Source organism: Diabrotica virgifera, chromosome 4 (genome assembly GCF_917563875.1).
Source record: "Diabrotica virgifera virgifera chromosome 4, PGI_DIABVI_V3a".
NCBI lineage: Eukaryota > Metazoa > Arthropoda > Insecta > Coleoptera > Chrysomelidae > Diabrotica > Diabrotica virgifera.
The window spans coordinates 32,716,904-32,729,675 of NC_065446.1; the positions used below are offsets into that span (position 1 = coordinate 32,716,904).

General features: G+C 31.9%; 1 protein-coding gene across 1 annotated transcript in view; it reads right to left on the minus strand.

The window, feature by feature from the left end:
• Positions 1–12,772, minus strand: part of LOC114333528 (golgin subfamily B member 1-like) — a 137,504-nt gene that overhangs the window by 87,730 nt on the left and 37,002 nt on the right. The window lies entirely within an intron of this gene.

A 12,772-nucleotide genomic window follows, 5' to 3' on the forward strand; every position in this document is an offset into this window, starting at 1 on the left:
ATTGCAACTTTCTTAAATAATTCATATTGTCCATTGAAATTGTCAAATTGACGTACATTTCATACCTACTGTCATTGAAGAAGAAAAATTATATGTTGCTCTGCAATATTGATATTATATGCAATTATTATATGAAGGCAAATTAAATTAATTGTATTTTGCTTGCAGTACTGCATTTTAATAACTAATTTTATTTACTACATACAATTGTTTACGTTTTAATAACATAACCTGAATCTTATTTTTTCTTCTTATTATTTTTTTGGATTATGGCCTTGACAATTATCCAGTAACCAGGACTAATATAATTGGCCAATATAATTAAAAGTGCGAATAAAGTTGCAGAGCGTAGAAACCAGGTGTCGTTTTGCCGAACTTGCACGGTCCCAATAGACTCAGAAATAGTATACGAACACATAAATCGAAGCGTATTGAAAGGTTTGAATCTTTAGAGTTATTTCTGTGTAAACAGTTTAGTAAAAATGACTCAAAATTAGTAAATTTGTATATCAATCCACGCAAAGTTACACGAAGAATTCAAATATCGACTTCCAATTCTACTTTCGATTACTTTGGGTGAAAACCTAGGACTTACGAAGTCCAATTACTTGTTTTCTTTAAAAATAAGACATGTCATAAATATGCCTTAGGCATCATAGAAGACAATGACACAGAAAAATCAAACAAGCAGCAGGTCAAAAGGGCCTTAGTTATGTATCTTCGGTCCTATTGGTTCAATCGTGACGTACAGCGCCTGAAACGATGGGATTTAACTGGCAGAATACGATGGTGTAGACAAATGAAAATGACGGCATGTAATAACACTTTAAAATTGTAGAAATAAAATGGATTAACGCACATGGTATGACATATTATGTGAGAGTATTTAACAAATAGAATACGATTACATACGTCCAGTTTTTGACAAGCGACTTCTCTACATATGATAAACGCGAAAGGGCCCCAACGTTCACTGTTCGACATAGGCCTCCCGTTCACTGCATATACCCACTGCTTTCTGACGCTGTGACTTAAGAGGATAGGATTTAACGAATAAAACGACAAAGAAGACTAAACAAGGCAGATCACGGGAAAAACACAACTGTCCGTTTTATACTCCACAGGGAAGCATCAAATATTCAACGTAAGGATATATTATAGTATAACGGTATGATAAATCTTTTTCTTTTTTTTTCTTCATTTAGTGCATTCCGTACGTTTTTTAAACATAATCAGGAGAAGTTGTTGAATTTCTGAAGTCTATAAAAGAATTTCTTAACAAACCTTTTTTTAATTGTGTTATGGATTATTTTTAAGAATGTGTTTAAAAGGTAGCTTACAGGCTTATTGTTCAATGGTCTTATCACTTTTAAACGCCTGTCTTTTTTGTAGGACTATTAATTGTGATTTCAAACATTCTAGCGGGACAATGCCTTTTGTGTAACTGAAATAAATATTGTTATCCATTTAATTTTTTTCCTCAATTAATTGAATGCCTCCTACTGGTGTTTGGTCTAAGCTTACCGCTTTTCCCCATTTAAGCTAAACTGCTCGTCAAAAGTTAGGGATATAGAAAATTATGCTCATTTTCATAGCTAATTTTTTCGAGAACAGATTAACGGATTCCACTAATTTTTTTTAATATTTTAGATTTTTCGTTAGTATTTACACAGTTGTGCAAAAGTTTACCCAAACTTTTTTTTGTACTTTTACCGAGTGGTATAAGTACAAAAAAGAAGTTTGAGTAAACCTCTTGTTAGGTATTAGTTACGTATCTTCACTCCCATTGGTCCAAACGTGTCGTACGGCGGCTCAAATGATAGGAATCAGTCAACAGAATACAATGACACAGAAAAATCAATTACAGTAAAATATTGAAAGGGCCTTAGTTACGTATATTCGCTGCTATTTTTCCAATCATGACGTACGGTGGCTAAAATGGTAGGAATTAACCAACAGAATACAATGACACCCAAATCCGGTGTCGGAAAGCTGGTCGAGAACACTTCGTCGACGGAAAATTGGTCGACAACAGTTGGTCGACAAACAGTTGGTCGAATGCACAATTCATCGACGAACATTTGATCGAATGGAATTTTCGTCGACAAACTGTTAGTTATCTTTAGGATAAAGGGATTAATGGTGACAAACGACGGGTAACTGGAATATTGTATTATATATTTTTTTTTGGGTTTTGTTAATTTTGTACCTAAATCTTACCGGAGGTATTGCGCCTTTTATAAATGTGTAGTTGTGAATTAAGTTTTTGATAATAAAATCAAGAGGGTAAGAATCGCTTTACTTTTAAACTCTTCACTTTTGGCGCATCATGGACGGCTCGTTTTTAAAAGAATCGTTTTAATTTTTTTTTTGTATAAACATGCTCTTTCATTCGTTTAAATGTTGCTTTTCAAATTTTCTAATATTTATAAACAAAGCCCCGGTGAATTTTTGAAAAAAGTGGCTAACTCGGGTTTTAAGGGTTGTAGGGCATTAAATTTTTGTTTCAGTTTCTATAAGAATACCAACATGTCGAATAAAAAAAATTAACTTCCTACGTGTTGTTGTTCTGAAGCTATTTTCTTGTGGCATTTTTGGAATTAACTAGTTTTGATGGGAAATAAGCCACAATTTTACTAAAAAAACTGATTTTATTAACGTTTCGACGCTCAAATCGGGTGTCGTTGTCAAAATAAAACCATTTTTTTTAGTAAAATTGTGGCTTATTTCCCATCAAAATTAGTTAATTCCCACATGTTAATGCGGTTGTTATTTTAATTGTTTATTCGCGAACTCAATCGACTATAGGTGGCAGTGCAGTTGCATGAAAATGGCCGATGTAATTGGGATAATGCATTTTGATATAATTAATATTTTTATTGATGTAATTAATTAATATAAATAAATCATTCATTAAATGAACACACCAGACAAGCATTCAATCGACATTGATATATAGGTTAACGGATGTTTTGTTTAAATCTTCATCCCAATTCCTCTAGTTCAAAATAAGCGGCAGCACCCTCGCTTGAGTTCGCGAATAAGCTTAAAATAACACTACTTTTTCAAAATTATTTTATAATTATTTATAATATTTATTATAAACTTTTTATTCAAGACTTGATCTAATTTGATAAATTGAACCTTTCTCTTTGGTTTGATGTCTTTAGAATTTATGTTGACCTAATAGTTTATGCATAATAACGCTGTAGATAGAAGCTTTTTGGGATAAACAATTTCAATTTTGCAATAACTATTAGGTAAAACTTCTTGAAATTTTAACGGCTGAATACTTCTAATATTGTTCCTTTACTTACGCGAAAATAAAGCTTTTAGTGTATTTTTAGAAAAGTTATTAATTATTTTCAAAAAATCGACTTTTGAAGCTATTTTCCCAATAACTAAGCAACAAATTAACAAAAAGAACTTTCCAAACACTCATTTTAAAGAATTTTCTATGCTCTTCAGTAAAATTGTATCACCTTTCCATACAGCATACCGGTCTCCACCTTTAATATTTACAATCAAATAGCGATCTTTAATTGTTTATATATTGTTTATAAGTTAAAAAGTACGTTTGATTTTTTGCATAATTTTTATATTGGATACTGTTGTAACTAAATTTACCCTAATGCCATAAGCAGTTCTTAGATACCTGTATCAACGGATGTCACGAAAGAGGCCATTTATTTGCTAATTTCTCTGGTCTATCACACCCTTTCTTATCTGTGTTTACAATCCAAATCATTAAGCCACATAAAGAGGTAGGGCAATAAACTCACTATAGCTATAGAAATGCTTTTACTACAAAATTTTAAAAGATAAGAGTTATAACGGAACAAGTATGCATACCTGCATTTTAAGACCCAGGTAGATTTTTGGGGATGACACAATGACACTAAAAGATGGCTTTGCCGATGATTGCATTCAATTGAGATGGTAAGTAGGTATGAATCACCTCTAGTTATATTTTAATGGCTTTGTAATTTAACTTCATGGGGTACGAAAGAATTAAGAAACTTTTAAGAATTTGAAAAAACATAGTTTTTGGGGGGTTTAGGTGTTTTACACAATTTTTGAATATCCCTAAAAACTCAGTTATTTCAAATTATATATACGTAACCTATAAAAAACCTTGAGTTAGTCTATTTTGAAGTATATAAAATGGAGAAAATCCCAAAAAACTACCGAAAAAACCAGTTTTCCGGATTTTTGAAGATGGCGCACCTTACGAATAAATCTGAAAAAAGTCAGAAATACAGATTTTGATAAAATTCACAAAACGCAAAAAAATTAGACATGCAGCCATCGCCAAAAAAAGTTATACGTACCTATTAAAAAAACAAAAAACATTGAGGTTATGTACACTCGACCTTCGGGTCCATAAAAATATATGTTTTGTAAAAGCCTCAGCTGTGCGTGTGAATTTTTTGTAATTTATAATTTAATTGCAAACCAACTTAAAAAAAAATAAAATCGAAAAATTGACATTTTTTGATGTGGGGAAAGGGGAAGGGGGTGGTGGGCTAAAATTGCGGTGATTCTTAATTTTTTTAATCACATAGAACGTAAAAAAATAAAAAAAAATATTCAGGCTGTATCGACTTCAAAATAATACAGCATCATGCCAAAAGGGCCTTAGTTATGTATGTTCGGCCCTATTGATCCAATCGTGACGTACGTCGGCTGAAATGATAGGAACTAACCAATAGCATACAATGACATAGAGAAATCAAATACAGCCTCATGTCAAAAAGAATAGAATAAACAAAAATTTCTTTTGAATTAAATATTTGAAATAAAAAATCACACTAAATTTTCTTTTTTTTTCACCCTTTCACTTATCAATATAAACATAAAAGTTTTTAGAGAGTTTCGCCCTCGGTTATAATGTAATCTTTCATTCTGCGTTTAAATTTTTCCAAAATTCTTATTAGTTTTCTCAGGATTCGAATAAACTGAATGCATTTAAATAGCATTGGTCATAATTTTGCGCCTACTCCCTCAAGGCTTAAAAAATGTAACATTTCAAAGGAATGGAGATATTTCAAAGATTCGCTGAGACTATAATTTTTATCTAATATACATATATCTGTAGTCCATCCACTCACGGTAAATATTGCAAAACCTCCGAATTTTAAACAACCGCTTGGATTGACATGAAATTGGGTATGCACATAGCTGACAGGTCAAAGAAAAAGTGATATTGTGCCGACGTGTGCTTTTGCCTTGGGAGTTAGTACAACCACTTTTATAATGTGAAAAGACATACATTCAAAATAAGTCCTAAAGTGGATAAACTGAGTAATTCTAAGCTAGTTTTTGTTCTATAGATTTTTTCTTAACATACTGTTTGAGTTATTTGCAAGTGAATATATTATGTTCGTTTTTCAACAAAAAAGTCACGTTTTTAGACGGTTTTAGAAAAAAACTCAAAAAGTATTTTAACGAAAAATATTCTTAGCAAAAATATAGCGTATAAAAAAGTGAAAACAATGGTGTATGTATGAAGTCTGTAGACCCTGTAAAAGTAGAGTTGTAGTTAAGAGGAAACAGTAGCGATCAACAGGTAGCGAAAACGCGTTCCAAGATTGCGGCTGTAATTTTGAATATTTTTTCGAGATATTTGGCACACGTATTCGTAATATAATAAAGAATGGCGGTACAGAGCCCAATTTGAAAAATATATGAATATGTGGAAATTACTCTGTAATTAAATACAATATTTAAAAAACGAGCCTGTACCGCCATTAAGAAGAACAAAAAAATACACTTTCTTCAAATGAACTTTTTTATCCGATGCCTAGATTTTGTGTCATTTTGGAACTACTAAAATTTTGTATTTCATTAGTAGTTCCAAAATGACACAAAATCTAGGCATCGGATAAAAACTTTATTTGAAGAAAGTGTATTTTTTTGTTCTTCTTAATGGCGGTACAGGCTCGTTTTTTTAATATTATATTTAATTACAGAGTAATTTCCACATATTAATATATTTTTCAAATTCGGCTCTGTACCGCCATTCTTTATTATATTACGAATACGTGTGCCAAATATCTCGAAAAAATATTCAAAATTACAGCCGCAATCTTGGAACGCGTTTTGGCTACCTGTTGATCGCTACTGTATCACCTTAATGAAAAGCAGGTTCTACTTCGTCAAAATACAAATCGAATATTTTAACATGAAATAACCATAAAACGAAGCACTTTTCGGGAAAAACTCATGACTTACAACTGTTATAAAATGTCTAAAAAGTTTTATTTGTATTTTTATAAACGTTTCTAGCATCAAAAGTTAGTTAGCATCAAAATGAAGTCTCTTTTTTGTTAAAAAAATGTAAAAATCACCGCCTAATTTACTTATGTATTGTTTATGTGATATGTACATTTTTTACTCTTTGAGATATTTAGTATCACTAATGTTTAAGTTATTTTAAACCAAGGCATTTTTTTTCAAAATTAAAATTTTTTTATTTTAAAACCAATTTTTTTTAATAAGCATTTCTTGCCAATAAATCTTATAGATCATATAAACAGTATAATATAAGTAAATTAACTAGGGCGGTAACTATTAATTTCATATGGAATGCTAATTAGGTGGTGATTTTCACGATTTCTTTTAGCAAAAAAAGGGACATATTTTATTTAAAGCGTAACTTACTTTTGATGCTGATGGTGATAGAATAGATACTTTTTAAATAACAAAAATAAAACTTTTTTAAACACTTTAAAAAATTTGTGGCGAGTTTTCCCCGAAAAGTGCGTTATTTTTTGGATATTTTACGTTGAACTAGTCGATTTGGAATTCGACGAATAAGAACCAACTGTTGTTCAGCTCCAACTCTGTTTTTATTGTGTGTCCAGACTTCATACATACATAATTTTTTTTACTGTTTTATAAGCTTTATATTTGCTAAGAATAGTTTTTTCGATCAAATACTTACTTTTTGATTTATTTACGAAAAACCATCTAAAAACAAAAAATACAAGGAATTTAATTAGTTTATCCACTTACGGACATATTTTTACCTATATTTTTTCACACTCGAGGGGGTGGTACTCATCCCCAGAAAAAAGCACACACTGGCACAATATCACTTTTTTCTTTGACATGTTAGCTATGCTTATGTCAAATTTCATGCCAATCCAAGCGATTTTGTAAAATCCAAAAACAGTGAGTAAATTGCCCAATGATATCTTTAAAAAAGACTAGTGCATTTTACAAAAACTTAGGTCAATAAATAATATGAAAACAGCGGAATATCAACCAATGTTGAATGTTTTTACAAAGTATTGTTTATTTTTCGCTACTCGAAGGGGACAACTATTAAACTGGTTTCTTCCACTTCCAGACAATTTTTTAACCGCATATGACATCAAAACCAGAATTAAAAAAATTCGGTTTCGACCTCTTAATACACGTAAATTGATCAAGTATATTTTTCTGTGACTATGTGTGTCACTTCCGGGTACACTATTTTAACCGGAAGTGGTGTAAAACTAAAAAAAGTATTTCTTTGTTCTCATTTTTCTAATGCGCGTCAAATTTCTAATCGCTAGTACCATCTATGGGTTATAATCTTTCATTCAACCTCTGTGATTATATCTGACAGACGGACGGACAGACAGGCATAAAACCGGACAGGCATAAATATTTGTTCTCGTCTTTCTAAGGCGCGTCGAGTAATACATAGTTTGTACTATTTCTGCGAATTTAGAACAATACTTCGGGTTGCAACTCTTTATCCTGAAGTCGGAGGCCAAATTTCTCACCTTTAGTACCATCTTTGGGTTATAAGCTTTCATTCCACATCTAATTTGTCATGTTTTAACCCGGCATCCGACAGGTGAACTTTTTTGCCACTAACAGACAGGTGGGATGTGACAAACCCCAGCATTGAAAGAGTTAAAGAATCTCAAAAAATATCTCTACGTTTAGATTAGTTAACAGAAACAGTAAAGATGCAGTAGAAATAAACAAACCAAGACACGTTAAATGATACTAGGAGCACTCCCGAATCATAATTTACAATGTGTAAACTTTGGAAATCATGACTTGGAATTTACAATGTATATACTGATGTGATCTTGATTATTGATATGAGATAATATTCTTATATGTCACTTAATTTAATCAATGTATTAATACTAATCTAATTAATTAACCAGATCACATATCAATATGTTTTCAATCTCAGGGCGAATTATAAATTAATTACTTACTTTCGTGGCTTCTGAATATTTCTTAATGGTTCCTAATCGGGATAGAAAAGAAAAGAGTAAAAAAAAATACAAATATGGGTTACAATTATAATCAAAATATTTTTTATTTTATTCAAAAGGCAATCAATGCTTAATATTTGCTATTTCTTATTATTCTTAAACATAACATTTACAACTGGGAATTTTATTTCCTTTTGGTTTTCTATTGAAAGTTTTTATTAACATTTAACTATTAGGAGTTATTAGGGACAACTCTATTTAAGTTTGATGAAGCTTTTCTGATATTATTGATTATGTTATTCAATTTTTTATGTGGAATTTAATACGAAAAACCCATACATTCATGTCCAAACAAATGAGACTGACCTTTTCCTGGTGAACTGAAAATGTCCTCACACAAAACCCTTTCCTGCTATCCTTGGCTGCGATCAAACCTCGTCCTGGCTTCCAGTGATGTTCTCCTTTGAAAAACTAGCTCGAATAGCTCTCGTTCCTGCTTTTGTCGTGATGCTGTGTTCTACCTTTTTCGAAACTGCTATCAGCTACCGGGACACTCTGGGCTCAAGGAGGTTCTTTTACTCTCGACCTGGCCTACTTCTCGTTCCACGATAGATACTCCACACTCACGGAACTACCGGCTTTCTCACTCCTCGAACACTACCGTTTACTACTCGACTTCACTTCTCGACAGCTCAAAACATTCTGATCCCACTTTGTCATTCATTCACCTACTTTCTCAATATCCCTTCCAGATTCACAAATCAACCTTCCACCACCAACTCTCATTCTCAGTATTCCTCAAAAACCAATTTTTAATCTTTCTAAATATGCTTAATGGATTTCAAAAGAAAATATTTAATTCCCATTCTAAAATCACTTTCTACTATTTACAAATTTTAATGACCTATTCTCTCTTTCAAATGAGTCTTATTTAGCATAGGCTAATGATCGAAACCTTCCGCGAAAAACGATAATGAACTATCATCTATTTCACTGAGTTTTATTTAGCATAGGCTAATGATCGACCTTCCGAGAAGAACGATAATGGTACGCGTCATTCACTTTGTTTATTTTAAGCGCACTGTCCCGAGTTCCGTCTAATCACTTCTTAAAATTAAATATAACAATTTGTTGTATACAGGGTGTTCTAAATTTATATGCCCGTGGTTGAGAAAATTGAAAATATTTTATATTAAATTGAATCCTGTTTACAACCATCAAAATTTAATTTTCATATCAAATAGAAATATAACAATACATTGTAAATAATTATGATTCGGGAGTGCTCCTAGTAGCATTTAACGTGTCTTGGTTTGTTTATTTCTACTGAATCTGGATTTTAAATTTAGTATAAATTTCTACGTATTATGACTGTTTCTTGTTGAGAATAAAGAAAAAACTTCACCAATTATGGTTTCATTTCGAAAACAACGCACACATCTTATGGAAAATATAATGTCACTCAAATTCAATAAAATTTATACGAATAGATCCGTTTTAATTTACCGATCAAATCTTATCATTGCGCCAACTCTCTATTTTCAAAAATAAGAGCAGAAATTGATACAAATAAATCTGAAATCAAATGGGTAGGTACATAAGTTAGAGAGAGAAAAAATATTTTAAACTACCCAGATTTTCGGTACTCCATAAATCAGCGGATTAGTTTCACTAATCCGCTTAGGCCCAGCGGGATTTAAGCTCTTATGAATAGCACTCGGAGCAATAATGATTGTAACTTTAACACTTTTAACACTTTATGGACTCCAAAAATGTGATTTCGATAAACTTTAATTGCAATTTGCTCCGTAATTAATCATAATTAAGAGTTGGCGCAATGATAAGATTTGATCGGTAAATTAAAACGGATCTATTCGTATAAATTTTATTGAATTTGAGTGACATTATATTTTCCATAAGATGTGTGCGTTGTCCGTATTATGACTGTTTCTTGCAGCGGCGGCTCGTGGGTCAATCTTCAGGGGGGTCATTTTGGTTTGAAAACTTCAAACTGTTGATTTTTTAAAGTATTTAAAAGATCTTTTAGCATTTATATTTTAGATAAAAAATACAGACTTAGATAAAACTCAATACTATTTACCCTAGTTTTCCGAAAATTAAATTTGTCTTTTTTTAGAGTAAATCTTTTAAAAAATATAGGAAAAATGGTATGAACAGGTTATTGACTGATATATAGATAGGAATATTTATAGTATAATAAATTGTAAATTTATTAAAACGAAACTTACTTTAAATATTTTTATATTTTAAGTCAATTCTTCTATCCTTTAGTTCTGCAAAATAGTCTATGACCTTCTCATTGAAATTTGGAATGCTCTTGACAAGCGTTTTCTCGATGCTCAGCATAGACAAGGCACTAAGTCTAGGTTGTCCCATCGTATTACGCAGGAATGTTTTTACTCTTTTTAAAGTAGAAAAACATCTCTCACTTTCCACGGTTGTCATAGGGAGTGTGCACAAAATATTTAATAACTTCACTGCTTCAGAAAATGTTTCAGACAAATTCATGTTAATAAAAAGCTGAAGTATGGCTACTGCACCAGCACTATTGCGAAAATCCTCACGACAATATAAGACTTCAAGTTCCGATTTTAGTTTGGAAATATTCACTGTGGGATAATTAGCCGTCACCATTTTTAAAATATTTTGCGGAAAGTTGGTAGTGTATGCTTCAAATTTCTCTATGTAGAATAACTGTGAAATCATGAGATGATCATTGAAACTAAACCTGTGATTTATTTCAGATATAATAATATCACAAATTTCAAGTGCAGTTCGTCGCTTTGGATCCTCTGCAGTAGTTTTTCTTTTTTTTGCTGTTGATGTGCTTGGTACTTCTGATTCCAAAATAGTATTTCTAATTATTTGGATATTGTTGTTAAAAGACAGGATACAATTTTTGACAGATATAACATCAATGTCTCGCATTTGCAATTGTTTAAACAATATATCAACATGGGGCATTATTTTATGGAAAAAATTTAACCAAAATAAAAAATGCTCATCTTCCAAATGTCTTTTTAAACCAGTTGCTTGATTTATATTGTTACCATCTTGCTCCTCATCAATAATTTCCTCTAAGCAAGATTTTAAATCATCTTTATAAGTGTATACAATTTCAACACATTTTGTATTGAAAGCCCATCGAGTAGGCGCAGCTTTAGGTAGCCTTACTTTAACCACTCTATCCAGAACCATCGTACGTTTTGGAGATCGGCCGAAAAAGGACGAAAATCCGTGTAAATTTGCAAAAAATATTTTTATCGGTTTGTGTTGACTCGCCGCTTTTTGGAGGATAAGATTAAATTGATGGGCATAGCAGTGAATGAAGTGTGCATTTGGGTATATTTCTTTAATTTTTGTTTGTACTCCTCCCAGTTTACCGCTCATGACTGATGCACCATCGTAACTTTGGGCAATCAATTTTTCAGGTGCTTCATTAATTTTTAATAATTGAAGTTCTTCCAATATTACATTAGTTAAATGTTGTGCTGTAGTACCTAGGGGGTTAACAAATTTCCAAAATCTTTCATGTACAATACCAGTTAATACATATCGCAATATGATAATCATCTGCGTTTTATTGGAGCTGTCTGTGGTCTCATCTACTTGAATGGCCACAAAATTTGTCTGGCCAATCTCCTTCATGATATGAGTATGCACAATGGCTAACATTGATTCTAAAATATCGTTCTGAATTGTTTTCGATGTTCCTTTAAATACTGTACTTTTTTCAATGTGTTCTTTAAACATTAAATCCAGTTCAGAAACAAAATCGATAAGGCCCAGAAAAATTCCACGATTATTGGAGCTGTCACTTTCGTCATGACCGCGCAATGCAATTTCGAAAACTCCACAAAATTTTACACAGTCGATTAGTTTGTTTAAAATATACCTATTTTTAGATACCAATTCATTAAAGTCATGCACAGATTTACGATATACACTATCAAGTTGCTGTCTTATGTTAACACGTCCTAAACTTGCGTAACTCATTGATGAATTTATATGAGTAGTTGAAGAGGCATGTTTTGTAATTTTCACTTTTAAATGCTTAATGTCAGTTACTCCATTTTTCGCCCATACAGCGTCATTCGAAAACAGTAAACACGGATAGCAAAAAAATGCATTTCTCACACTGCAGCCACAAATCCAATCACACAAATTGTACATTGATTCTTTAAAATATCTTTGAATGTCCTTACCCCTATCCTTTGTTGTTTGTTTTAAATTCATGTTTGGTTTTGGTCGACCACTTTCTTTTTTCTCAAGCCGCCGTTCATAATTTAGTGTTCCAGCAGATTTTAAGGCAATTATTTCGTCAACAACACTCATCTTGTTTTTGTTACAATCACAAAAAAATCCAACAAAACAAAATAAATTACGCAAATACGCCGCGATCGATATAGACCTGCCGTGAAGTGCGGTCAGCAGACGGTAACTAACTAAACGTGAGGCCGTCGACTCTACTAGAGGTATACGACGGAAAGGTCACTCCCACTCTCGCCCACGAAATTGCTATCTGC